The sequence below is a fragment of the Poecile atricapillus genome, chromosome 2, assembly GCF_030490865.1.
Source record: "Poecile atricapillus isolate bPoeAtr1 chromosome 2, bPoeAtr1.hap1, whole genome shotgun sequence".
In the NCBI taxonomy this organism is placed as follows: domain Eukaryota; kingdom Metazoa; phylum Chordata; class Aves; order Passeriformes; family Paridae; genus Poecile; species Poecile atricapillus.
In genome coordinates, this window is record NC_081250.1 from 146199636 (window position 1) to 146224887 (window position 25252).

At 44.6% G+C, this 25252-nt stretch overlaps 1 protein-coding gene across 2 annotated transcripts in view; it reads right to left on the reverse strand.

The window, feature by feature from the left end:
• The window catches only part of ST3GAL1 (ST3 beta-galactoside alpha-2,3-sialyltransferase 1), a 76974-nt gene extending 54959 nt beyond the window's left edge, over positions 1–22015 (reverse strand). Inside the window, exon 1 of one of the 2 annotated variants that reach the window (XM_058833358.1) lies at positions 21880–22015. The gene's annotated coding sequence lies outside the window, so the exon portion shown is untranslated. The remainder of the gene's footprint in view (positions 1–21879) is intronic. The other variant, XM_058833359.1, reaches the window with a different exon arrangement.
• Positions 22016–25252: the final 3237 nt, after the last annotated feature.

Here is a 25252-nt window from a genome sequence, read left to right on the forward strand (position 1 = left end):
GCAGACATCTGGGCTTTCTGTGGTCAGATTTTCCAGCTATATCATGTGCTATTTAGAAACATCTTTCCTTGTCTTCAAGTATTTTGGTGTCCTTAGGGGATTTTAGATCACATCATAACTAAGGCTATAGCTGCCCAGCTAGTGACAAATAATCAGAATATTATGAGCTGAACACACAGAGACAGAGAGCAGAGTGTTGAGAGCCAGAGGTGTGATGCAGAATTACAATACAAAATCTTCTGAAAATGAATCATGTTTTCACATCCCTCAGCTGCATTTGGAAAGCATTGCTTCTTTTACTTCTCTATGACTGACCAGTATTTTTGGCTTTATTCTTTTACATGCTTAGCTGTTAACAGAGAACAGAAATAATGTTTCTTTACTAAACAAATTTCAATTCTGCATCCCCTCATCCCTTCCTGACAAAAGCCACCTAAAAGGACACTTTTGCAGTGTCAGTGAACACACGTGAGAGCAATGGGCTATCAAATTAAAGACAAATGTGTTATAATTATATCAACACTGACTTGCATGCACAGCAGAGCTGTCCTGCTGAAAAAGGAGCCAATGAATCCCCTGATACAAATCATCAGAAAAGTGCATTTGAGCAGTGTGAGCAAAGGGAAATTGCCACTGAAATTACAACTGTTCAGATGGTTGTACAGGAGAAATTCCATCCTCAGGTTATCACCAGCAGCTGGTGCTCCAAAAGACCAGCAGAATGTTATGAAAGGCCTTTTCAGGCAGGAAGAGCCATTTCCTCCTTAACCCTATGGAGGCAGCAATACAGCCCAGACATGAGACACAGCACCTGGTGTATCAGAAACCCTGCTCTTCTGGTTTACTCAAAACTCACAAGTTTCAGGGTGAACTAGACTTTGATGAAGCCTCATCGCTCCACTGGAACTTGAATGTTGCTATTCTTTCATTTGAGAAAAAAAAAAGAACACCTAAACACTTGCCCTGTGCAGAGGGCTCACAGCATCCTTTCAATCAGGGGACAAGGCAAAGTAATAAATACTTGAGGAAGACGTTCCCTCATGTGGAAAAAAAGCACTTTGAAAAGGGTTCAGTCACTGGATGTGTGGGCACTTGGGATCGGGTCAGTCTGGACCACCTATCCATGACTGTGTACAGGTGTAGGCAGCAGGAAGGCAGCAGTTTTCAGCTGAGCCATGGATCTGAGAACAACTGAGTATTTGGGTATTGACTCTGTTTCATGCATTAGGTTTTATGGAAAACAGTCTGAGTCCTCAGTTCTGCAGCACACATCTCAGTCAACAAGGCCAGTGATTTGGTTTTTTTTTACTTTCTACAGAAAGAAGAACAGATCCTGTTCATTTTGGACCATAACGAAGCTTCTTCATCTCTTCCACATTTGTCTAAAAGGAACACCTATGTGTTAGATAGATAACATACACACACATATATATATGTTTTTTGTTGGTTTGGGTTTTTTTAATTACATAAAAAAAGCAAGGCAGCATGCCCCTCACTGACTTTCATTAAGGTGCAGACAACTCAGTGGTGTTTGGGCTCTGAAAGTCTCCCATCAGGTGGATGGGCACTACCTTGGTGCTTCAGCTCTCCACAGAGGAAGGTAATCACAGACCCAGCATTAGCTCCCTCATTTAGACACCCCAGCCTCTGCCCTCTGGCACTTGCATCCCCAGCTAAGATGTTAATAGGATCTCACTCCCAGCTGTGCTGGGGCAGGACCCATCTGATCTCACGTCACACCTCAACGCCAGAGCAACTCATCAAGGCTTCTTGAACTGTCAGCACGGAGGAAGTCCCACCTCCAGAGCCTATTTTTCCAATGCCTCCTCTAAATGTTACAAATTACATATTAAAGTACCTGTTTCTCATTGTGACCCATAAAAGGAGGACAGACTACCAGGTCTGACAGCAGCACATGCTCTGCAGATGCTTGTACTCTGTCAAATGTACCCAACACTGATCTGCACTCTAAGGAAGTTCTAGCACAGGAAAACTCTCCTTGTTCCAAAAGGAACATGAACAGCGTCCACCTTGTACCACGCCTGTCCTCCATGCACTCACTGCCTTTCATTTCATAAGGAGAGCAGTTTCCTCCTGATTGAGGGAATCTAGAGTATTCTTAAAACAAAACCAAGTCCCTCTGGGACTTGTTTCTGCAAAATTGTTTTTAAATTATGGGGTCACAGCAGGGTATTATTCCCAATATTGATTCTGCCAGTGGCTCTGTCAGCCAGCAGCAAGGAGAAGGGGCAGATGGAGTGGGAGTCCTGTCCATGAGAGCCACGTATGTCCTAACCCTGGAGCAAGATGGAGAAACCAAGCCCTACTGTCAGTGCTGAAAGGCAGGGCTTGTCGCCAAACATGAGCACGGTTTTCCTTCATATTTTAGTCATCCCACATGTTTTTGCTCTCTACTTTGCTTCTTAAGGAAATGAGTCCCAGAAGCCAGGTGTTTTTCCTAGCTGTTTGTTTTCTTGGCTTCTCTGACCACTGGCTCCAATTGACAGCTTTCTCTTGTGCCTTTCTGTCCTCACCACCAACCCTGGACACCCGGGAGGACAGTGCTCTGAGCCGCCTTGCCTGAAAAGCTGCGGAAATGAAGAATAAAGACTTGTCTGGGGACAAAATGTACTGAAGCTGCAATGTTCAGGAAGCCCTGAAAACCTAAAAACACCTTCCCTGGCACGGGTGAAATTGCCACATTTCAACCCCCATTCCCAGCACTGGGACCAAGAGGAGACAGAGATAAAACACTGACAGGCTTCATCCTGCCAAAGAAGAGTTCCATGGTGGCAGCTCCCTCCACTCTCCATCACTGCATGTCTAGTACAGTAGGAGAACAACATCTCTGGTCACCAGGGTCACTGCAGAATGTACAGCACCTCAGGTCATGGAGCTGCCTGGGCAGCAGAAACTCCTCAAGCCACCAAGGCTTTCTGCTTAAAAGGATGACACCTTTGCAGATACTTTGGGCCTGGCAGCTCTCCCAACTCCCATCCCATGGGGCACTGCTGTGCACCTGGGCTGATTCACTCCAGCATCAATGCACCCTTCTCTGCTCAAGGGTCATCCTGGCTGGATCTCAGCTCTGCTCTCACGGCAGGCGGGCGGCAGCATCCCACTTGGATAATGCCTCAAACAATGTCCCACATCTTTGCCACAGTGACAGCAGATCCTGCTGAGGAACATCTACTCTCAGCACACTGTCAACCACATATTGTCATCCGTGACCATGTCTGCTAGGTACCAGGAGCTACTAACCACAGAATGGCTTGGGGTGGAAGGGATCTTTGAGATATTCTTGTTCCAAACCCCTGCCAGGGGCAGGGACACCTTCCATTAGAGTGGGTTAGTAGTCACAGCCCCAGCCAACCTGGCCTTGAACTCTTCCAGGAATGTGACATCCACAGCTTCTCTGGGCAGCCTGTTCCAGTGTCCCCTCACCCTCACAGTAAATAATCCATTCATTTTCCCATCCAGTACGTTAAATAGCTTGCAAAACCTGAAACTATTTAGTTAAAATTCCATCTAAACCTGCCTCTGTTTTTCTTTCCTGTACATCAGAAGGCAAGACAAGTGCTCTATTTCTCTTGTTGCAGATTGGGACCTCACAGTGTAGACCTTGCTGGTTTTTATTATTCCCACATGCAGCAAAGCTCCTCTTCCCATTGTTACCCTCTGACACACTGTCACTGCAAGGGTAAAAAGGAAGGAGAAGGTGGCAATGACACAAAACACAAGGTTTTAACCTGAAGTTTATTCCTCTTTGGCTGTCTGAGGCTGCTTGAAGCATGAATCCAGTCTGCTGTTTAAAGCAGGAATTACCCAAGTGACTCACCTCTTGCTGAGTGAGAGACCACAGGCTTGCTCATCATGTGCCAGTGCTCAGGGCATGCCACTTGTCCCTGTTTACAGCAAGAACCTGATTCCTGCAATTTATTCCTGGGTCTGCTGTGGATTGCGTGCCTTTGGGGAAATTGCAATAAAAACTGGAAAACTTGACAATTTTAAACTCTGATGCTTACATTCACACAGCCTCTTCCTGTACAGATTGTTTAAGCTCCAATGCTGAAGCTGAGATTTCAAACTTGTGCTTATACTGTAAGTCTCATTCACATCGTCATTAGCAGCATTAAATCAGGGGAGAATCTGCTGTGAAACTTAATCATCTGGTACCTTGAAAAAGTGCTGGCATGGCTGTTTGATGCTGTGATAGAAGCTGGTACTCCAAACCAGGAGAGAGCAGAGCTTTTCAAGTTCTGCTCATTATTGCTTTGCAATGACACAAGAAACAGCAGGGGCTTTAATCTCTAAATAATTTTTCATTCAGGGATTTGGGAACAATCTAGAGGATATAGAAATTGTTTTGTTTTGTTTTCTCCTTTAAATGCTTCATTAGAGTACTGTTCACTTAATAACAAGCTTGGGGAGAAAAAAAAAGGAAATAAGTGATGTGTTTTTATTAAAAACTAAAACTCTGACACATCTTTGCTCTTGTTGTGATTCAAACAAGCTTGCTTGAGTTGCAGGAGACTTGGCTTTGCATAAGAATGTCTCACAGAACAAGTGGGAAAAACAATTTTAAAACACAAGGGAAAAATTAAGAGGGAAAACACAATATAAGATGGCCAGATGAGTAGTTAAAGACTCCAACACCTTGATCTCGGCACATCAAATAGAATGCATCTACTTACATGCAGCCTGTGCCCTCTTCCTAAAAATACACTGCCTCCTTGGTGCAGATATTTGATTTTAGATCAAAGCATTCTCAAAGGTTGTTTGCTTTCTGGTTGTTTTTTTTTTTTTTTCTTTCAGCCACTTCCAGTCACTTCCTTGAGTAACCCTCACTGCTCCAAACACTCCTTGATATGCTGAAAACAGGGCAGCACTTCAGATTCAAGTTTCAGGGCTGTGCATCACCATGACTGACCAGACTTCAGCAAAAAAGACTGTGTAATGAAAATTTCAGGAAGAGGGAGATAAATTTTGGTGTGATACCAAAAATCAGTCTTCATTTTGGAGTAATTAAGTCCAGCAGCTACAAGCCTGGCAACACAAACAGGGCTGCTGCAGGTACTCTGCAGCACTGCAAGCTGTAAACTCTGTGACTATCAGGGATTTATGGTGGGACTCATCTGCCCAGTAATCCCCAGGAGTGAGAGCATTAGTGCAGCAGGCTGCCCAGAGCAGTGCTGGGTGCTCCACACCTGGAAACACCACAGGTCAGCATAGACTGGGCTCTGAGCAACCTGATCTAGTGGAAGATGTCCCTGCACATTGCAGGGGGGTGGGACTAGATGACTTCTGAAGGTCCTTTCCAACCCAAATCATTCTGTGGTTCTATGATTCTTCTCCCCTGCCTATCCCCAAGGTCAGAGGCAGAGTGTGATGCTTGTAGGTCAGAGGAGCAGCAAATACAAGAAGCACCTAATGAAGTCACACTGGCCATCCAGGCAAAACGTGCCGAAATCCTGGCCATGGTACATTTGGTAAAAGCTGCAGGCAGAAGAAGGAACTCAACATCCTGATTTGCTGTGGCTGGTTATTTTAAGCATAGTGGAAAACGCATTGATGATCCTTGGTTTAATAATTAAGAGCATCAAACTTAAACTTCAGGCCAAATTATGCTCTCATTTTAGTTCATTTAGATCTGTGAAAATGAATTGAATTACTCAAGATCTTCATCGATGTAATAAACCTGGTCATTTTGGCACTGCAGTGCATGGGTACTCATTACAGCAGCTAAACCACAGCCCTGCTCCAGATGGCTTGTCTCTTCAACATACCATACATCCAAGGCACTCCAAAAACTAATCACCAACTGATCATATCACTTCAATTAAAAATTGCTCAATATTTCCAATTGCTGGCATCCATTTTAGAAATAAGAGAAAATTACAAAGTACTTGGCCAGTAATATGCAGCTTTTCCTACACTGCAGAAATGTCAGCTAAGCAACATTAACCAGTTTAGCAAGGCAGTAGATTTTATATCTGGTATATGCAGCATTTTAAAATCTCTCCACCTTTACATCTGCTGTGACAACAAACTTCATGGGACCAGCAGAGAGCAGAGACAAACAGGGAAAAATGTCTCTTACCCTACAGTGGATATATAGATGGAGAGAATTTTTAGAGAATTTGATTCAATAAAACAGCAAAAGCTTAAAAGAAGGTGCAGTATCACTCTTTTTCACTCAGGAGGACCCAGGTTGATGCACACATTGCTGCAGAGACAATACGGAAGGAAAGGAGAGCTTTGCTGAAGAGTGTGAGATTAACCATGAGTTCTCATTCCCCCAGTAAATCCCACATTTGTTTACATGGCACTTACTCTGGTTTATATCAGGTAAATACAGAAAAGTAGAGAGATGTGGACCTGAGATGATGATGATGATTATTTTTTGGAAAACAGAAAAATGCAGAGATGTCACTACAGAGTTTTCTGGATTCCTCATATAAACTATAGACACAAAGCCAACTGGGTTTTTTATTCTAATGCAAACTCCTCAGAGCATTGCTCACCAGCTGTTTCAGCTTGAATCAATGAAGTCTCACCTCCAGGAATACAGTCATTAGCTCCTCTAGTCTCTGCTGATAGGCAGGCAGGGTTTACATCCTGGCTAACAACCTGGAGTGGCTAGCAGTAAAACTAAATACACCTTTGAGGAAGTAGAAGACTTTCTTACTTATTGTAAGGAAAATTAAGGGTATTTTCCAGACAAATGATTGTGTATGCCAAATTTGGTTCAATATATTTAACGTCATAACCATGCTTTCAGGTTGGAAAGGAAAAAGCAGCTCAGCTCCACAGCAGGAGCAGTTGTTTGCATGGGATAACTGAAGCAGTGTGAGCAAAGTCTTCCTATACTGAGTCTTTTTGGTAAATGTCCCAGAGTTCAGTGTTTTTTCCATTGTGCTGGGTGAATCATGGGTTGTGGGCATCCTACAGCCCATAAAGACAGGACCATCCACAGTCATCAACTACTGTGGTCTAAAGCTTGGAGCATCTCAAATTGACATGGCAAAGAGACAGTCACTAAGAAATTTCAGCTGATAACAGAATTCAAGAACAAAATCTAAAAGGAAATAGGTGGGCCATTGCATGAGGCTGCCCATCTGGTTCCCACTGTATGGCTGCATTTAGTATGTTCAAACGCTGTGCAAATGTGTCACTACACCAAAATTGTGCTTTGCAGAATGACAAAAGTGATGTATTCATTTGAGAGTATGCACAGGTATATAATAATATACCAGTTTCCTTTAGAGCAGCCCTGTGAAAAGATGTTTTCAACTTTCCCTTAATTGCAATATAAACACAGCTTTAAAAATGAGCATGCAGACAACCAAAACATGAACAAAAAGAATACTAATTTGGGGCCATAAAGGAGTTGGCATGATGACTTAAAGGTAACCTGTGCTTTCCCACCCTGAAACTGTAAATTTGCTTTTGGTACCTGTCTCAGCGAACACTAACTGAACCTGCACTAATAAAAATCAGTTTTCTTCTCAGCAGCTAAGTATGACATAGCCTTTTTTCCAGAAACCCCAGTATTTTCATCTAACAGCTTCACACTGTTCTAGGTTGCAGACCTCTTCTTACAGATGCCACTCATGACCAGAGACTCAATGTACTAACTTATTTTTGCTTCACTGCTAGCAACCAGAGTCACGGCAGGTCATTAAAGAGATTTGTCTGGCTGAACAGCTTCCAGAAGTGCAATGAAGTAGTTATTTAATATCCTCACATGAAAGGTGCAAATACAGAGCACTGTTTTGCACCAAAAAGGATTCTCTGATTACCTCCTATTAGTCCAATAGAGGTAAATGGGTTCTAGCCTGAGGTTTTGCAGTACCATTTCCCTGTCAAACAAGCTGTACTCAACTTAGCTTGACAAATTTAAACAGTTAACCCACGGGAAGTCAGGTTTCCTTTTCATATTTGCAGGTCAGCTGCCTTGAGACAATGTCTGAAGTACAAACAGGCTTTCAGGGCCAGATTCTGATTTCATTCAGGATGGTGTAAACCAGGAATAATCCCTTTAGCGATTAGTAGGAGTGAGATCAGATTCAGGCTCTTGGAATTAACAAGTACAAACCATGTGCTTGTGGGCTTATTCTAATTCCACTAAGTACAACACAATTCTCCCCCATGTCCTTCTCCCATTCTGTCTAAAGCACTTTGAGCTGAAGAGCAAAGAAAGTCCTGCTCTGAACACACAACAGAGGATGTTTGGCATCATAAAATATTTTTTGCCTACAAAGTTCTTAAATAAACCTTGTGCTTTAAAAAGAAAAAAAAAACCAAAAACCCAAAAAACCCTCCACAAACCAACGCCAAAAAAAAAGAGAAAAAAGGCCACCTTCAAATTACAGAGAGTGAAGATATGTTTAAAGATCCCTCTTACCCCCAAACTATTAAATGAACTACAGTAGCCATTTTTTACAAGAAATCAACACATTTAATTACTCCATTTTACAGCATCTGTCTCTGGTTCTGGGAAAGAACAAGCAGAGCCTTTGCCGGTTGCCTGCAACATCTTTAGGAAGCATCTCCACAGAAATTCCAGCATTGCTACAAATTAATGCAGTGTCATCTGAAAGTTACTTGTGTCCTTTCCCTGCCACTGTCTCCTTTGATGGGTCAAGCAATGAAAATATAACCACGTCAGTCAGCACCTTGTTTAACTTCAGGTAAGATCAGAAACCAAGTCACCACCTTAAGGAAAGGCTCATCTCTGTTCAGCTAAACCCAAAGGATGTAACTCTGGCCATTCAGGATGCTGTGGCACAGCCCTGCTAACACACCGGTCCTCAGTGTGCACCTACAGCATCCTGGTGAAAGAAGCCAAGCGACAAATCTCCATCCTGTTTAGATAAAGATACAAATCCCACAAGTGATGGGGAACTATGAAGTCACCCACTGAGAAGGGTAGCATGATCCTGCATAAACAGTACTCCATTTGAAGTGGTGTCTGATTTGGGCCAGTATGGGGCTGTGTTTTGGGTGGTTTTCATACTGCCATGGTGGTGAGAAGACTGGGAGTCCATGGGAAGCTGGGAGGAGACACAGCCAGGAGAGGTGCCCCCCAACTGACCCATGGGATGTTCCAGACCACGTGACATCATGTTCAGTATATAAAGTTTGGGGAACAAGGAGGAAGGGGGGACACTTGGGGTGATGTTGAGGGCCTTCTTAAGTCACCACTGCCTGTGACGGGGCCCTGCTCTCTTGGGAGATAACTGAACACCTGCCTGTCCGTGGGAAGCAGGAAATTATTTCCTTGTTTTGTTTGTGTGCTTGGCTTTTGCTTTCCCTATTAAATTGTCTTTATCACAGCCCATGAGTTTTCCAGCTTTTACTGTTCCAATTCTCCCCCCAGTCCCACTGGTGGGGGAGTGAGAGAGTGGTGCTCAGTTGCTGGCTGGGGTTAAACCACAAGTGTTTCAGTCTCTCTGCCATGATGTTTACATCACTTATGCCTCCTAAAATAGCCAGCTGGCCAGGCTGAAGGACATCTTTAATGTTAATGCCAGTGCTGTGGCTTTGTTCTGCACCTCCTGAAAAAAAATCCAAACCAACTTTAACTCTCAACACCCAAGACATTCTCTGGGTGCCTACTGCATGTCATAAAGATCACTCATCAAGTCTGAAAATTTTCACCATGTACTGGTGACAAGGATCCCTCGTCCTGTGGCCTTTGAGGAAGAACATCTTCTTAACTTTCTCGTATCCTAACAATTCTGAACAGGAAGTTGAAATTCAATGGGAGCTATAAGTGGACTGGGAAGGGCTGTCACACCTATGAAAGAATTTCCTTGGGGAAGGGAAGAGTAAGAAAGAAAATTTTACTTTCACCCACTTTCAGATAGACTCTTAGACAGTGATGACTGATGGCTCTAAGGAAAGGGCTCTGCTACACAGGAAGAGTCCTGTTGGTTTTGGGTAAGGGAACTATCACTGACAAACCTCATACAAATGCCATGTGTTTTACAGATTATGAGAAGCCACAAGCTTTGCAAACCTCAGAAAGCAGATGTCAGCTTCAGCAATCAATTCAAATACATGTGCTGAACAACATTCCCGCTCTCTCAGAGGGATGCATGCTGCCCTCGCTGAATTCTGAAATATTTTGGTCTTGCCTTCAACAGTCTCCAGGTAATGAGCAGATCAAGCTCTAATGAGCTCACTCGATACGACAGGTCTATACTCAAGGTTACTGAGCACGACCCTATTCTCTCTTGGAGAAAGGGGAAAGTGTTATGCAGCATTTTTTTTTTTCTGACATAAGAGAGTATCAAAAACAAAACACAGGACTTGATCCAAGATGCAGAAACACCCTCCTTTCCTTGGAAGTCAATATTGTTGGTGCCAGGTAAAATAATGCCAACACTTACCTGCCCAGGAGTAGCAATCAGCTCACAAGAGAGCACAGCAGCTGGAGGGGGAGATCTGAAAGATTGATTCTGACAGCTATAAAAGCAAGAGGTTTTTAATATTCAGAAAAGTGTCAGTGCCCTAATAACAGAATTTCCAGCTCCAAGAACCAGAGTTGTCAACTGAAGCCTGATCAGATACAAACGTAACAAAGGCAAATTTAGATGGGTTCCCTTTGTAGGGATGAGGGGTTGTGAAAGAGATACTTTTCAAAACAAGCAAATCTCAGCAGGTTTTGCCCTCAACCCTGGGGCAGGGGCGGCAGTGTGCCACATCTCACAGTCTAAGTGAGGAGGGTGGCAGCAGCACAGCAGGTGGCACAGTCCCAATGGCACCAGGTTTCACCCTGAGGAAGAGCTGCCTCCTAAAGCCAGCTGGCCTCTTCCAAGAGTGGGAAGGGTTACATGGCACCCCCCTAATCCCACCCTCAGGGTGAGCCCTCTGCCAAGCAAGCCTGGGACTCCCATAGCATGTGCATCAAGGTGCCTTGGGGTCTTGTTCCAGCTCCAGGCTGTTCCATGAGAAGCTCCTCACTGAAGACACACTGGTATTTTCTAATTATCAGAGCCAGATACTGAAGGTGTAAAAATTGTACTGGCAGACAACAGCCAGACTCATGATACTATCTTCCAAATTCAGAGACATGCCAAAAGTAAGGTTAGCAGCTCTGAGAGCAAGGCAGGGGAGAGTCACACCTTAATGAAAAGCTGTTTTCAAAATGGAGCTGTGCCTGGTGGGTTTATTTCATAAAATACAGAAAACTTCTAAGTTTGCATGGGGTAAGATAAGTCAGAAAAAACACATTTTGAGCAATGCTTCTTTAAAAATACATGCACACACAAAAGAAGAAAAGTTGGGTGAGTGAGTCTCTGACAGCTTGCCTGAGGAGAATGTAAGGATTGCTTTCTGCTGCACTGAGATATAACTCTTGGTCCAGCTGGTTCCCACAAGACAACTGTCCTTTTTCCAAAATAATTTGAAAATGGGGCAAATTTCTTAGGATTGTTCCTCAATTAGTATGATGACAGTCACCACAGACAGGACTTGGGGATTTTAAGCCAAAGGGACAAAGGGCTACTGTCACTGGAGTGTGGGAAGCTTTTATCAAAAAAAAAAAAATAGAGGCAGTGGCCACACTGAGCACTACTGCTTTAATCTGGTAGAATTTTAGCTTTATAAAGCTGGTGTAGGGGCTAGAATACAAATCTTACGATGGGGGTGTTTAATCTGGAGAAAAGGAGGCTGGGGGGAGACCTTCCCTGAAAGGGGGTTGTAGCCAGCTGGAGGTCGGTCTCTTCTCACAAGTAAAAAGTGACAAGATGAGAGAAAATGGCCTCAAGTTGTATCAGCAGAAGTTTAAATTTAACATTGGGACTTTTTTTTTTTTAATGAAATGGGTTGTAAAGCATTGGAACTGGATGCCCAGGGGAGTGGTGGAGTCACCATCCCTGCAATTGTTCAAAAAACTTGTGGATGGTGCACTTGAGGACATGGTTTAATGGTGAAGGTGGTGCTGGATTGATGGTTGGACTTGAGGATCTCAGACATATTTTCCAACTTAATTTATTCTATGATAGAATTCTTCATCCAGACCTTTTACAGGCAAAGGAAAAATGTGTTTCCTCCTAAGACAGCAGAAACAAAGCTCAGCAAATGAGCCCTTCTCCTACAGCAGCAGCAGGTCAGGTGGCAGCAGAGGAAGAGACAAGCAGCCTCTTCTGGTGCTCTGTGAAAGAGACATCCCCTTCCAAAGGAGTTTGATTGGTAATTCTACTGATTCTTTTCCATACAGACTTCCATAGTTTTCCTCTATTAAAAACACTGTAAAATGAACTGCAATTACATAGCAACATCCTCTGCCAATACTCAGTATCAACAGGAGACTTTGGCCTTGGGGAGAAGCAGCTTATCCTAAACTCCTTTGTTTCATTGCTACTTCCAAGAGTTTCAACCACTTCTGCAATTACTATATCACCTTTTGTTTTTCAATAACCTTGTATTTTTCAACAGCCAGTACCCATCTCCTGCTCTTTGGGCTCATAACCAGTTATGCAGCTGCTTGAGGTAATTTCTGTTTAAAGCATTTGGCATTTTACACAACAGAGTTACAGAGCTTTTGCAGAATTACAAACCAGTGTCTTAGCTGGGCATTAACACCCAACTCTTGTCGGTGTAATTAACTGTCTGAATTGTGAGCATTATATCAAATTGCTCCTGACAAATCTCATGGCCTTCTACAATGGGCATACAAGGGTCTTACAATGCTATGGGATGAGGGAAGAGCCACTGGCATCACCTACATGAACTTGCACACAGCATTTGACACACTGTCCCACACAACATCCTTGTCTTCGAACCAGAGAGACAGGATTTAACAGCAGGATGCAGGACAGCTGTGCTCCAGCATCCTCAGTTTTATCACAAAGTTGTGAAGCTGCTGCTATTTCACACATCCTGCCACCACATTACAGGCTTTTTCTCTATAACTCCAGGTCTGAAGCAGCTTTTACTCTTGCTTATCTATTTTTGCATACTTTTTAACAGTAAAAATCTCCTGTGACAGGCACAGTGAGTCAATGACACTATGTTCCTCTGTAAGGTCGTAGGATCCAGGCAAGCAAAATCAGCTCATGAACATGGATAAAGCACCAGATTGCACAATCCTGTAGCACTATGGTGATAACCTCACTGTAGTAAACAAAACAGAAATATAGATTATTTACATTGCATCAGCTGTGCTTTTTTTGCACATCTTTGATGACTGCATCACTCAGTGGAGTGGCAGAGAGTGAATCCCTTCTCTAAAGCTCTTTTCTCCATGTGGTAAATTTCCCTTTACTTTCATAGTTCAAAAATCAAGCTGTTGGTCAAAAGGGCAGTGTTTACATCTTTGCTGGAATGCCCAAACACTTTACAGGCTGAACCTCCAGGAAACAGAAAAACTGTCCTTAGCAGCCAAAAAGTCTGGAGAAGGGGCAGGCCTTCATTCCAGGTTCTCAGCCACAGGTGTGTCCCCCAACACCACACACTTGTCCTCAGATGCAAAGTTTAAGTGTCCCTGGCTCTCCCGTTGTCTTGGTTCCCTCTGATCCTGGCACACAGAGAACAAAGCATGAGAGAGGAAGGGGGATGGTGGAAGCTACAGGAATAGCCTCTCCCTTTGAGCAAGGAGAATTTGTGGAAAAAGGATGGATGAGAGGAAGAAAGTGCGAAAGAAGGACTCTGCTGGTTTTGGCTGGGATAGTGAATTTGCTTCACAGTAGCTGGGGCTGTGTTTTAGATTTGTGTTGGGTACACTGTTGATAACACAGGCATGTTTTCATTATTGCTGAGCAGAGCTTACACAAAGCCAAGGCCTTTTCTGCTCCTCACCCCACACCACTCATGAGGAGGCTGAGGGTGCACAAGGAACTGAAAGGAGACACAGCCAGGACAGCTGACCCCAAGTGACACAAGGTCACATCATGCAGCATCATGACCAGCACATGAAGATGGGAGCAGAAGAAGAAAGGGAGGCACCTTCAGAGGGATGGCATTTATCTTCCCATTTACCATTATGTGGGATGGAGCCCTGCTTTCCTGGGATGGCTGAACAACTGCAACAAATGCCCACGGGAACTGATGAATGAATTCCTTGGTTTGCTTTGCTGGCCATGTGCAGCTTATGCTTTACATATTAAATTTTTCACAACCTGTGAGTTTTTTCACTTTTACCCTTCCAGTTCTCTCCCACTGCAGGGAATGTGAGAGAGTGGTTGTGTGGGGTTTAGCTGCTGTCTGGGGGGTTAAACCATGACAGGGAAAAAAGCCTGAAGAGCAGGACTAAAGGACATATCAATACTTACTCAGGAAGAAGAGAAACGGAGATGAAACTAGAAAAAACTCTCCCAAAGCTCTGAAGAAGCTTTCAGTATCTCACACACACTTTGTACTTCCATGAGCCCTTCACATCATCACACTGCAGACATCAGAATAACCTTGGTGGAGCCGATGTCTTTTTGCCTGTAGCTGTGATCTTGCACCAAAACCATATCCTGAGCCCACAGCTGTGTCCCCTGCCTGGATTTTCTCCATTAATCCACTGCAGAGTTCCTCACATACACCAGCAAGCCACACCATAGGCATTTCTGGCAGCCCAAGGGAAGGGAGCTGCCTTTTACCAAATTTATTAAGCACCCCCACACTACTCTCCCAAACTGTTTTCTTTCTCTTAACACCAGAAAAGAAACTTTGGTTTCCCTATTATATTTTGTGAGAGCCAGTTTACATTTCAATATTGCCTTCCTAAGCAAGAGAAATTTTTGCAAGGATCTGTTTAACTCCTGACCTTTTACAAAGGGTAATGCAGTTTTCCCTTGTATTTTTGTGTTGTCATTACAGCACAATCTCCAGAGCACAAGAGAGAACTTTATCATAACAACACAGCAGCAACATAAGACAAGAAATGTAGGAAAATATTAGGAAGTGTCCAAAGAAGAGCTATGAAGACAGTGAAGGGCCTTGAGGAGTGGCTGTATGAGGAGCAGCTGAGGTCACTTGGTTTGTTCAGCCTTGAGGAGACTGATGGGAGACCTTTCTGCACTTACAGCTTCCTCACGAGGGGAAGATGAGGGGCAGGCATTGATCTCTTCTCTCAGGTGACAGTGACAGGACCCAAGGGAATGGCCTGAAGCTGTGTCAGGGGAGGTTTAGGTTGGACAGCAGGAAAAGGTTCTTCACCCAGAGGGTGGCTGGGCACTGGAACAGGCTCTCCAGGGAAGTGATCACAACACCAAGCCTGCCAGAGCTCAAGAAGCACTTGGACAACATTCTCAGGCACAGGGTGGGCTTTTTGGGATGTCCTGCACAGGGCCAGTTCAATGATCCTTTTGGGTCCCTTCCAGCTAAGGATGTTCTGTGATTCCAAGATAACTTGCACAGTTCCAATGGCTGTGGCACTCTCAGCTGCACCAATGTCCTGCCTGCAAATTTATTATCTACCTGCTCCATGTTCCCACCAGTGCTACTGCTCAGAGACACTGGGCAGCCCTCAGTATCACAGTCTGAAGTTTGAAGCTGAATGTTTGTTAATGGGATGGGGGCCAAGCAGAAGTTCTTCACTTTTCAGGTTAAAGTTTTAGGCTAGAATCAAGCCAGCTGCTTGAGAAGAGCTGCAGGTGTGTTTTAATAGGCAGAGGGAAGCCACAGGAGACCTGATCATAAAGTCAATGCTTCTCGATAAAGGCAGATTTTAACTGAAGGGGAAAAGCAGAGCATATGGGAGCTGAAAAGAGAAGAGAGATCAAGGAGGAAGAGTTCTAATTCTTCTAATAAGCACTAGACTGAGGAGCAGGAGAGATCCTTTTCTTACTTGAAATATATAGAATTGTCCCTGAAGAGAAAAACAGGGTAAACCTTCCAAAGAATAATAACTTCATTACAAAAACAGTTTCAAAGAGAAAAGAAACAAAACCCCAAATTCAGCTATAATATCAGTATTGCCATTGGCTGACAAACTGTGACAATGCAGGTCACATCAGATTCAGAGGAATCCTTCTGACATCTCTGAAGGCAAACTTGGTTCTTTCAAAATGAGTAATTTTGACTACCTGAGAGGTTTGAAATGGACCTGGAATTAAGACAAAGTAAATCTAAAAGCAACAATGCATCACTTTCTCAAAACCATAATTATTTTGACCTGCCTCTGCTTAACTAAAAATTGCTTCAATTCAATGTAAATGAGTATTTTTCTCAGTGTTGTCACCAGAAGAAATACAAGTCAGACAATTTGCACAAACTGATTTAAGTGAAGCTCTAGTAAGAGAAAGCATTAAATGCACATAGCAACAGAATTTACAGTGAAAGTCTTGCAGTCATGCAGGCTGCAGGCTCCCTAGATGGCATCACCACATCCCATCAGGCAAAAGCAATTTAAAGTACAGGCATGGGTGTCCTTATCACACCCTGGCAGCTTTGGATGCACCTTAGAGTGTGAAAAAGAGACAAAAACTGCCAGGTCAGCTCTGATTCAAGTTGCAGGCAGCCCTACACCATGTTCTTTACAAATGGGTTTGTAGAAGTCTCAGGGTAAAGTAACACAGGTCTCAGCTTCAAGACTAATCCCAAAGGACTGTCTGTAGGACTCGAACTTCTATGTTTCAACCCAAATATTCAGATGATATTGTCCAATTTGTTCTGTAGTTCTGCATGCCAAGATGCAAGAAGTACCTTAGAAAATATTTTTAAAATCCAAGCCTGGCCACGTGTACTGTGCTTTGAATTTGAGCTGGCAGCGGGAATCTGATACCTTCCTAAAAGAACTGGAGGTGATGCCTTATGCTTCCCTGGCAGTCATATTAACTGAGCTGGCAGATTTGATAGAATTAGATTTCTTTTTCGAGCTAGTACAGCACTGTGATGTGTCAGCACACGAAGTATTTCAGATAAGTAAGATTAAGTCATTGATTGAAGATCCAGCCTCTAGAAATAATGTAGTGTCCTTTTAAAGGAAAAACCTTTGTTTTGTATTAGCGTACCAAAGCTATAAAAACAAAAAAAAATCCAAAACTCCACGAATTCTGGAAAATGTCAGTGCAATTATTTAGTCCAGAGACATTCTAAATGCACCAGATTTAATACCTCAGTGTCACTGTGCCAGTTTCTACTCTGCAGAACAACCCTCCAAAGGGATGCATAAGGAGTCCACTGCAGGAGTTTTGGGGATACCAAGAGTATGTGTGGTCACCTCCACGCCAGCAGCAGTCCTGTCAGGCACCAGCAAGGTGAGAAACACTGTGCTTGTACCCTGCAGGCTCTAACCTGTCACCCATTCCTCCTTTGTCCTCCCCTCAAATCTTTGGGGATGGAAAGCTGAGCCTGAACTGAAAACCTGCTGGGACAAAGGACTTTCCAAAGAGATGGAAAAGAAAAAACAAACAAAAAGGAGTTCTACTGAGATGATGTCCTCAGAGACAGACAGCTACACCTCAAACATTTGTCCCCAGGTGCAGGTTTCAACCACTTTGTCTCTTTGTGTCTCTTGCATTCCAAGATACCTTGCAATTGCTTGGCAGAAGGAGCTGTGGGACTGGCCCAGAGAAACAGATGCAGCTTGATGAGGTTAACAGGTTTCCTGAAATAATTCAACTCCTCTCTGCTCAGAGGTTTGGTCATCTCGTACACAGGGCACAAATCTTCCTCTCCCTGAGGAAGGACGTGCTTGTCAGTCCAGATGAAGCAACTTAATCACAGGCGGTTCAAAGTAAAGCAAAGCTAGGAAAGAATTGCTTTCCACCGTCCTTTCCCCCAGAATTGCATTTTAACAATTACTAGAGTCTTTACAATTGATGACATTCCTAATCTTAACTCACGCTTCAGAGCAAGCTTCTACCAATACTATGGGGAGTTTCTTTTAACAAGTGATTCCTTTCTGTCAAGGCCCCTCTTTTTCCACATTCCACAGCTTGAGGGGGTTGTGCAATTTAAACGAGCTTTTTGAAGTTTAATGGGACATTTTACACAAAGTGACTTGAGCTTACTACTTACACACCAGAGCATAGGACTCCTGGCACCAGTGGGAAAAAGAGGTTGGGATAGGAGTGGGAAAGGTGACCAGAAAAGTGACAGCAGTTGCTCTGTGGTTGCTGTTAATTAGTGCTGGGTCAGCTCAGAGGCCTTATCAGGACAAGAGGGGTCACAAGAAGTGACAACTTTGAACAGCTAACAGACATACAGCCTGAACAGAAACCGCTTATGTAGATAATGTTATCTATTTCATAACAGAGGTTTGTGCTCAGAAAACACACTTGGCTCCCATAGGGTCAGTTCAGTTGCCAAACACATTTTAGATGCCACTGAAGATACCTTGGACCTCAAACCCACCCTCCTGAAATTTTAAATACAGCCCCAGGTGTCAGCCAGTCACATTGCTCTGTACTGGCACCAGAAGACAAGGGCAGACAGTGCTGCTTGAACCACCTGGCACTAAGAGACGACGGTTGAGAAGCCGAGATCCCTGAAGCCTGGTAGGAGATTCCCAGCTCCCTGGAGCAGACACATGTTGGGTGGTACAGAGCAAATACCCACTGGGCACTGGATCAGACACCAAGCTAGCCCAGAGAGGGATGCAGACATGCTCTGCACGGGTGGCAAGGCAGCTGTCCATCCCACCAGTGGCACCAGGCACACCACTCCTGCCAGGACTGCAGAGGCAGATGGGAGCTGTCACATTCCTAGGCTAGCCATGGCCTCCACTGGTCTGCTGGCTGCTGGCTCTGTGGCAAAGAGAGCAATTCAAACTTAGAGCAGTGTTTTGCCCGCAAGGCTGCATGTCTTGTGCAGGAAATGTCTGCATGGGTCAGGGAGCTTTCTCGCTGTTGTAAGCAACTCCTCTGAATTGTGAGCTGACAGATAACCCCAGAGTTTACTTTCAGCTTGCATACCTGTGAGTTAGATTTTCATTTATCACTTAGGAGGCACACCACAAACATAACAGACAGGTTTTGATGCAGTCAAGCAAGACTGTGGCAGAGGGAGGCAAAGTGTATCTGCCATACTGCACCTTATCTCCTGGAATTCATTCCTATGTTTTAATTACCTACATCAGGAATGTCAGATCAGTTCAAAATACATCTGCTTTCTGCTCCTTGCCAGCTTGATTGAAAACAGGCTGTTCAGAAAATATTTTATAGTAAATAAAATATTTTATAGTAATATTTATATAAAAATATAAAAATTATTAGTACAAAGCTAACTGGGCTTGCACTGAAAGATTACACCCGAGTATCCTGGCAGAGGGTCTGGTTATTAAAAATAATTCTTCCACTTAAGTATTTGTAGGTGAAAACTTTATCCCCTGCTTTACCAGTCTGCTGCTTCAGGTGAGACACCAATAGTCCTATGCTGCCTGCTGCAAAGTATAAAAGATACAGAAGACATGGAAAATTAATTAAGTCAGGTATGAATAAGAAAAAAGTTGAAGGAACTCCACATGTGGCATGTGACTGTGTTGAAACAAGACAAAATAATGCATCCTTTTCAGAGTTCCCTCAGCCAGAGCCATGAAAAGCTCCACCAGGTGGTGAGATTAACAGCACTTGAAATATGCTGTGGAGCTGAGTTTGCTTTCTCTCCTTCGCTTTTTAAAAGCAGGTTTCTGCTTCACTATGCTTTTGAAAATGGGTGCAAAAGATGTTCCAAGTAAAAATTTATTTCTACTATCATTTAATGGCAGCACTTGCAACTCACTTGACATAAAAGATGTTTTTACAACCTAGAAGATGGAACTGCCATCTGCGTGACCTTAATTTCCTCTCAAGTTGCTCCCAGTTTTACATAAACAAAAAAAGAAAATGATAAGCACATACCAAGACTTATATAAAATTATGTTCAGTTTGAAAAGCAACCTTCCTCAATTGAGAGGCCAATACCAATATAATCAAGTTTGGAAGAAAAACTGCAAAGAAGGTTTCAAGTTCGTTTCTGGCCAGGATGTGTGACCAACTCATACAAACAGAGCAACTTGGTGTCTCCCCTGCAGAATCAAATTGTGCACCAAGTGAGACAAAAGAATAAATAATACAATTTCTCTTTTCTTTTACACTTTCAGAGACAATGCTTCTACTAAGCAAAAAGGTAAAATAAATGTGTATTAGCAGAACTGTAGTTTCAAAACTTAGTGATAACTTTAAAGCTGGTTTGGCAGAACCATAGACTGGGACTTTGTTGAGGCACAGGATTTAAATCTCCTGGCATGGAAATGTTACCCTACAGAGTAAATTAAATGAGAAACTGGCAGAGGAAAAGAGCACCAAGTTCACCATAGACCTATGTTGGGATCTCGTTGTTTCCAGCCTAATCAAGAAAACACGTGCAATTAAGTAATAAGCGGATCCATTCATTTCATTCACATCCAACCATTCCCTCCTTTACCCCCAGCTACCAACTGGACACTCACTCAATTGAAAACTGTCAGGTTCCCAGACAAGCCCAGAAAGGATCTCAGCACAGCCTTGCCCTGCAGATAACACTCTGCCTCTGCTGAAAGCAGGAGTAGGAACTCAGGGCCACCCCCAGCTTCTAACAGGAGAGCAGCTCTGTCAAGACATTGTGCACAGAGCACCAGCGGCTCCAGGCTGGGGCAGAAGAACCGAGGAGGGGTAAGCACACTTGTGGAAGGCTCTGGCTGGCATGGGTGCCACAGGATGCTGTGGATGTTACAAGCCAAGTGCTTCCAAGCAGATGCTCCACACAGAGCCACCCCTCCAGCTGAAGCTGTGTAAATAATATACAGGAGTGTGTGTTGCTAATTGAGTACCTCCCGAAATGCCAAGAGGCAGAAAGACTCCAGCTAAAGACAACTCTTCATTTTAACTTGTGTCACTGAAGAGCACCAAAGTAAATGAACTCCTGAGGACAAGATCAAAGTAGAATAAGAGACTCTTTTTTTATATCCTTGAATCTCCTGTCCCTTTTGTACACTGAAATTTAATTTCCTTTTCAAAGGGAGCTTTTGGAGCTTATGAAAATTGACCCAAAAGATTACAAGGGCTTTGTCACCCTTCCAATCTCTCTGAAAGATCCATAATTAGGGAGGTTTTTCCTTCAACATATGTGCCCAGCAGACAAATATATAATTTAGACTTACAATAATGTGAATGAGTTATTTCAGTATATTGGATACATACAAGTACAATCGTTACAAAGAGTTGAAAAATCTTGTGTGCCTCAAATGAGTAAATGTACATCGAGGCTTTTTTTTTTTTTTTTTTTTTACTAGCTTGCTTTAATTTGTGCCAAGACTACACACAATCACTCTAAAGACCTGGGATGGATGTTTGCTACTGAGAAAAATATACCAAGTACAATACAAACAAACTGCTGACCTCGAAGATTAGTTATTCACGCTCCTCTAAAAATTAATTCTGCAAGGAGGAATGTGCGAGCAGATACCAAAAACACCTAGCTTTTTGCCCTCTAACGGAGTAACGCTGGCTTTACTCTTTCGGCGCACAGCTTACCCAGGGGAGATAGAAATGGCACAGAAGAAGCAGGGTGCGGGTGTCCGCCGGGCTGCTCCCGGGCGCTGGGTCCCCGAGGGGCAGCTGGAGGGGGGTCCCCGGCGCTGTCGCCCCCCGAGCATCGCCCGAAGGGGCCCCTTTGCTCCGGAGCCCACCCTGGCACCCGCCGCCTCCCCTCTGCCTCCCTCCAGTGGGGAAATCCCGGCTGGATCGGGAGAAGCCTCCCCGCTCCGGGGCACCGAAGCGGAGGATGCTGCGAGCTCCGCCAGCGCCGGGGCCACCCCTGCTTCTAAATAACAGAAATATTTTTCTTAAAAAAAAAACACCCAACAACTCAAGAGCCGAACGAGGAGTCAGGAGGCTGGGAGGCTCCCAGCGCGCCTTCTGCAGCCGCGGGGGATCCGCAGGTAAGCGGGGAGGAAGGAGGGGGTCCCACGGTACTCACGGCGGGGTGCGGGGGGCCGGCCGAGCCCCATGGCCGGGGGACGGACGGACGGTCGCTGCTGTGGCTGCCGCCGAGCTGTCTGTCTGTGTGTCTGTCCGTCTGTCTGTCTGCCGGCCCTGCCCGCCGAGCGGCTCCGGGCGCCCTCCCCTCGCTCCCTCCCCGGCGCTTCCTGCCCGCTCATATAGCGCGCCCTCGGCCACGTGGACTGCGCGGGGCCCCGGCTCCTCCTCGGGGCCGGGCCGGGAGGGGCGGACCCCCCAGCACCCCCTCACCACCTCCCCACACCACCTCCCCACCAGCCCTCACAGCCCCAGCTCAGGCCCCAGGTGCCCCCCATCGCTGTTCCCATCGCTGCCCCCATCGCTGCCCCCCATGTCGCCCCGCTCCCCTCCCACCCCCAGGCCGCGGAGCCCGGCTCCTCAGAGGTGCGAGGCGAGCCCGGACTCACCCCGAGCGCCGCCGCGATGAAATCCGGCTCTCGGGTCCTCCCGAGAGTCATCTGCCAGGAATGTCTGTGTTTGCCACAAGCCCCAAACTGCTGTGTCTGAAATTGGGCTGCGTGGATCCCAAAGGCAGCAGGGAAAGTGGAAAGAAATTCGGCGCTTCTCAGGGCAGAAAATCTGCTAATAAAAATAGCTCATAGTCGATAGTCACAGAGTTATAGGATGGTTTAGGTTGGAAGGAACCTTAAAGACGATCTAGTTTCGACCCCCCTGTTATGGACAGGGACGCCTTGTATTAGACCAGGTTGCTCAGAGCTCCATCCAGCCTGGGCTCGAAGAACATTTTGGCAGATGGGTCATCTGCAACTGGTCTGGGCAACCTGGTCCCGTGTCTCACCACCCTCACAGGAAAGAATGTCTTCTGAATATCTAATTTAACCTACTCTCTTTCATTTTAAAACCATTCCCCCTTGTCCTATCCCTACATTCCCTTGGGGGACAAAAAATCCAAAACCAACATTTCCAGCTTTCTTGCAGCCCCACTGAAATGTGCTGTAAGGTTTCCCCAGTGACTTCTCATCTCTGCTCTGCACAATCCCTGCCCTTAGCCTGTTTTTACAGGACAGGTACTTCAGCCCTCTTCTTTCTGTCCCGCACCAGACATTTTTAAGGTGACTATAAAAACCTGTAGAATTAAAAAGAAAGCAGCATCATTAAAGAATCCCCCAGACAGATACATTCAAGTGAGAAAGTGTCTGCTAAAACTATTTAACAACATAATGCTGGCTTTTTTAGTGTCGATCTGTAAAGACTGGAGCCATGAGATGTTTAAAGACTGGGGTCATGACTAGAAGTGGGGGGGATTATAGCACCTCCAAAGAAGCAAATGATCTCTGATCTTCTCTCCTCCACCCTTCCGTAGGCAGGCGAATATGCACAGTGAACATGCACAGCACATATCAGAGAGGAGAATGCATTCCTGAGCTCTGAAAAACATGTTCCATAACACTGGACAGCCAGTGCACAACTCCCTTTGTGAGGCAGACGAGTTTACAGGTGATTAATCTACTTGCTGAAACTGCCCACGTTGTTGGTTTATTAAATCCAGCACAAGGTACTTCCACTGGAAACTGTAACGTGCTATGTGGGAGCTGTAATTCATCAATCACCACTGCGCTTGTTTCCATAGAGTTATATTAGTAAAAGCTTGAGTGTGGATTTAGACCGGTGTCACATCGTGTACCGTGCTGTGCAGACATTTGCATGCGGGTGAGAGCACCTGTGACAGCCTGAGCTTTCTGCTGAGGGAGCATAAGCCTGTACAAGCCCTTCGAGGGACTCACCCCGTCACTAAATCCTGCTTCTGAATACCGAAGAGCAGCATAGTGTTATATCCTTCATAAACAGAGTTTGGAAGGGATTTAATCTACAGTAATGAGCATTAAAAAAAAAAAAAAGAAGAAAAAAAGAAGAGAAAAGCACATTACTCTTCTTTTACGAGGACTGTATCAATACAAGGAATTACTGTGTGGTGGAAACAGTCTATTAAATAGCTGTTCACTGTTTTTTCCCAGGAGCTGCTTGACATTTTGCTGGAGGTGAGATGAGGAGCTCCGATTTGACCATCTGGTAGTGTCTCTGTTACCTTTTTGCCTTGATGCTCTCATACGTTCAGGCAAATTGGCTGAATTTGGTGCTTCATTTGTTTCATGGTAATAATGGGTGAATGGGACTATTTATGAAAAAGAATCTCTGGGGAACAGCTCACTAGTAATAGGGTTGTGCATCAGGTTTGGAGATTTCTCCCAGGCATTTATGGAGGGAGGGAATGAGAGAGTGATGAGAAAGAAGAGTTTGAGCACTCTGCATTTCAATGCCTGTTGTACCACACCTGGTTTCTCCATGAGTTCAACAGAAAAAAAAAAAAATAAAAAAATGTAGCTAGTAAAAAAGCTGATTTATCATCATACAACATACGAAGTTTCACTAGGTTATATCAAGGAAAGCTTGACCCAGCAGCCAAGAATGTCCTAATTATTAATAGTTAATCGAGTTGACACTGGTGCAGGTTCCCCAGAGAAGCTGTGGATGCCCCATCCCTGGCAGTGTTCAAGGCTGGGCTGGATGGGGCTTTGAGCAACCTGGTCTAGTGGAAGGTGCCCCTGCCCATGGCAGGGGGGGAGAGATGACATAGGCTTTAAGATGCCTTCCAACCCAAACTATTCTATGATTCTGTGACTGAAGAAAGGGAGTGATATATAAATATATATTTTTAAAATTTATTTTATTTTATTCTGTGTTTTCAGTCCTGTCTCTGCACCGTTTCTCTGAAGCACACATGAGAAAAGATATGGTGCACCCCTCCAGCCACAACAACCTCGGTCACAAGTTGCAAGGAGGAGACAGTGACTGGGTTTGCTCAGAAAGGCTCCTTTCTGTAAAGCAAAGCAGAAGAGGAATGTGTTTGCCCCAGAGATGCCTCAGGGGGGCATGACACAGTGATACTGGTGTAGCATGGAGAAGTGCAGAGCATGGGGAAGATCCGCAGGTCTCTGCCAGCACCTGGCGTAGCCAAGAGAAGAGAACAAGACCAAATCCACCTGAAACAGCAAGTGTAGAGCCTATTTCTCCTTTTTATATCAATATTACACTCACTTAATTCCTTCGGATGCTCTCAACTTCCCTGATGCACCCCAATGAGCGTGGAGGTAACAAGTGCTCTCTGATAATGCCATCGGAATTACAGCAGGGTCCAACCCAGTGTGCTGGATCTGATCCCTCTCCTGCTGTAGCATTTCACTAGCAAGTGTCATTTAGATGGTTTTGGGAAAGAATCCAGGATTTGTTTCACAGACAGTATTTCCTCAACAGCTCAGTGAATATGGAATAGTTTGAACTAACCATGCAAATCTTGCTTGTCGTCTTATGTA